Source organism: Siphateles boraxobius, unplaced genomic scaffold, assembly GCF_051911475.1.
Source record: "Siphateles boraxobius isolate OS27281-9 unplaced genomic scaffold, OSU_SipBor_1 39, whole genome shotgun sequence".
Lineage (NCBI taxonomy): Eukaryota > Metazoa > Chordata > Actinopteri > Cypriniformes > Leuciscidae > Siphateles > Siphateles boraxobius.
This window is the reverse complement of record NW_027509019.1, coordinates 740,622-743,862: the sequence shown is the minus strand read 5'-3', so window position 1 is coordinate 743,862 and position 3,241 is coordinate 740,622. Positions and strand designations below refer to the sequence as shown.

The 3,241-nt window shown below is 52.7% G+C and overlaps 1 pseudogene; it reads left to right on the top strand.

Moving 5' to 3' along the window:
* Positions 1 to 220: 220 nt before the first annotated feature.
* Positions 221 to 2,967, top strand: LOC143703915 (uncharacterized; annotated as a pseudogene).
* The last annotated feature ends 274 nt before the right edge of the window (positions 2,968 to 3,241 follow it).

Sequence of the window (3,241 nt, the reverse complement as noted above, 5' to 3'; positions counted from 1 at the left end):
AGCAACTGGTGAGACGGAGGAGGAACCAGGCCCGGATACATACCACAGTGCCCAGAGCCTCCAAGCACCACAAGCTACACCCCAAAGCAGACCATCAGAGCGGCGTCGGTTTTTGTGGCCTGCTGCCAACAAAGAGTCAGTGTGGCGACAGTTTGATGAAGATGTTGATGCAGCCCTTGAAGTAACAGCCAAGGGTGGTGTGGACCAGAGGCTCCGAACCATGAGCACGTTCATAACCAGCATCGCTTCAGAAAGGTTTGGCGCCAAGGAACAGCGCGCCACCAAGACGTCTACTGCGGCACCAATTCCGAACCGACGAGAGGTCAAGATTACCCAACACAGACAAGAGCTGAGGACACTCAGGAGACAGTACCGGAAGGCAAGCGAGGAGGAGAAGGTAGCCCTGGCAGAACTTAGGGGTGTGGTAAGGAAAAGGCTAATCACCCTTCGGCGGGTTGAGTGGCACAGGAAGAGGGGCAAGGAGAGGGCCCGTAGGCGCAGTGCCTTCATTGCAGATCCATTCGGTTTTACAAGGAAGCTGCTGGGAGAGAAACGCAGTGGTCAACTCTCATGTCCTGAGGAGGATATCAACCGCTATATCCGTAACACCTATAGCGATGGCATGAGGGAGCACGACCTTGGTCACTGTGCAGCCCTTATTTGTCCACCTGAACCTAGCACCCTCTTTAACATCAACGAACCCACCCTGAAGGAAGTCAAAGAGGTTATCAAATCGGCCAGAACATCATCAGCACCGGGCCCAAGTGGAGTTCCATACAAGGTCTTCAAACATTGCCCCAGGCTTCTGGAACGTCTTTGGAAGATTCTAAGAACCATCTGGAGAAGAGGGAAAGTACCTCAGCAGTGGAGATATGCAGGAGGCGTGTGGATTCCCAAGGAGGAGAATGCAAGTAACATCGAGCAGTTTAGGACAATCTCCCTCCTCAGTGTTGAATGCAAAATCTACTTCAAGATTGTTTCCAATCGTCTGATGGGGTTTCTCCTTAAGAACACCTACATAGACACCTCGGTGCAGAAAGGAGGAATCCCAGGGGTCGCAGGGTGTATTGAACACACAGGGGTGGTGACACAGCTGATCAGGGAGGCACGAGAGGGCAAAGGGGACTTGGCAGTGCTGTGGCTGGACCTTGCCAATGCTTATGGATCGATACCACATCGGTTGGTGGAATTGGCCCTGAGCAGATACCACGTCCCAGAGAAGATTTGAAATCTCATCCTTGACTATTATAACAACTTCAGTCTTAGGGTGTCCTCTGGGACTTCAATATCGGAGTGGCATCGTCTGGAGAAGGGCATCATTACAGGCTGCACAATCTCTGTGACTCTGTTTGCACTGGCCATGAATATGCTCGTGAAGTCTGCAGAAGTGGAATGTAGAGGTCCACTGTCCAGATCTGGCACCCGACAACCCCCGATTAGAGCATTCATGGACGATCTCATGATGGCTCTCGGCAGTGGATAAGTCAGGGCTTCCTGGTAGGTTTAAGGCCTGGATCTACCAACATGGCATCCTCCCTCGTCTCCTCTGGCCACTGCTGATATACGAAGTCCCAATTACCACCGTGGAGGGCTTTGAGCGGAAGGTCAGCCGATTTCTGCGCAGGTGGCTGGGCCTGCCACGGAGCCTAAGCAGCGTTGCTTTCTTTGGCCATAACACCAAGCTACAGCTTCCCTTTAGCAGTCTGGCAGAGGAGTTCAAGGTCACCCGAGCCAGAGAAGTCCTGCTCTACCGAGACTCAGTTGACACCAAGGTCTCTTCAGCAGGGGTAGAGGTCAGAACAGGAAGGAAGTGGCGCGCCCAGGATGCAGTGGAACGGGCGGAGGCAAGGCTGCGGCATAGCACCCTGGTGGGTACGGTGGCTACTGGGCGGACCGGGCTTGGTAGCAATCCCAAGCCATGCTACAGCAAAGCCAGAGGAAAGGAGAAGCGGAAGCTTATCCAGGAGGAGGTACGAGCCGAGGTTGAGGAAGCTCGCTTCAGCAGAGTGGTGGGCATGTCCAAGCAGGGGGCCTGGACAAAGTGGGAGCAAACAGCTGGCCGTAAGATCACTTGGGCAGAACTCTGGAAGGCGGAACCACACCATTTCAAGTTCTTGGTCCAGTCAGTGTATGATGTCCTTCCTAGCCCTGCCAACCTGTTCACCTGGGGCCTGGTGGACTCACCTGCTTGCCAACTCTGCCAGAAAAGGGGATCATTAGAGCATATCCTCAGCTGCTGCTCAGAAGCCTTGGGAGATGGGCGTTATCGTTGGCGCCATGATCAGATCCTGAAGGCAGTAGCAGACGCCATCAGCACTGGCATTAACATTAGCAAGCAGCATCATCCAACCAAGTCTGCAATTGCCTTTGTTCGAGCAGGAGAGAAGCCTCAGCCCCCTAGAAAGACCCAAGGGGGCGTCCTCGCAACAGCAAGAGACTGGCACCTCCTGGTGGACCTGGGGACTCAATTGAGGTTCCCAGAAACCATTGCAGTTACATCACTACGACCGGACATGGTCTTGATGTCCGCAGCAAGTAAGCAGGTGGTGTTACTGGAACTAACGGTCCCCTGGGAAGATAGAATGGAGGAAGCCCAGGAAAGAAAGAGGGCCAAGTACGCTGATCTGGTAGCGGAGTGTCGGAGGAATGGATGGAAGGCCCGCTGTGAGCCTGTTGAAGTGGGCTGTAGGGGCTTCGCAGGCCAGTCTCTACACCGGTTCCTGGGACTCTTAGGGATTTGCGGACTGCACAGGCAAAGAGCCATCAAGAACATCCTGGAAGCCGCTGAAAAGGCAGCACGGTGGCTCTGGTTAAGGAGGGGGGACGCGTGGCGGAGAGCGCTACCTGGACACAAGTCGGGGCTTGATCACCCCCGGCTGGGTCGCCCGGGTGAGGGTGTCTGATGTAAGACCCGAAACACCCTATGACCCCGGGAGTATCACTGACGATGTGTCCAGGTTGCACCACAAGGTGTATTCAAGTACTTAGATTTTGGAAAAAAAAGCATCATCTTAGTTTTCTCAACATTTAAAACTAGTTTAAGCTGATACAGTTGCACCTGAACAAGGTTGAAAGCAGATTGTAAATTAGAAAAAGCTTGGTGTAAAGTTTCAGCCTTACAATAAATAACGGTGTCATCTGCATAAAAATGAAAATGAGCTTGTGGGATGTCTTCACCCAAGTTATTAATATAAATTTGGAGTTAATAATATAAAATTTGACCCAAGACTGATCCTTGCGG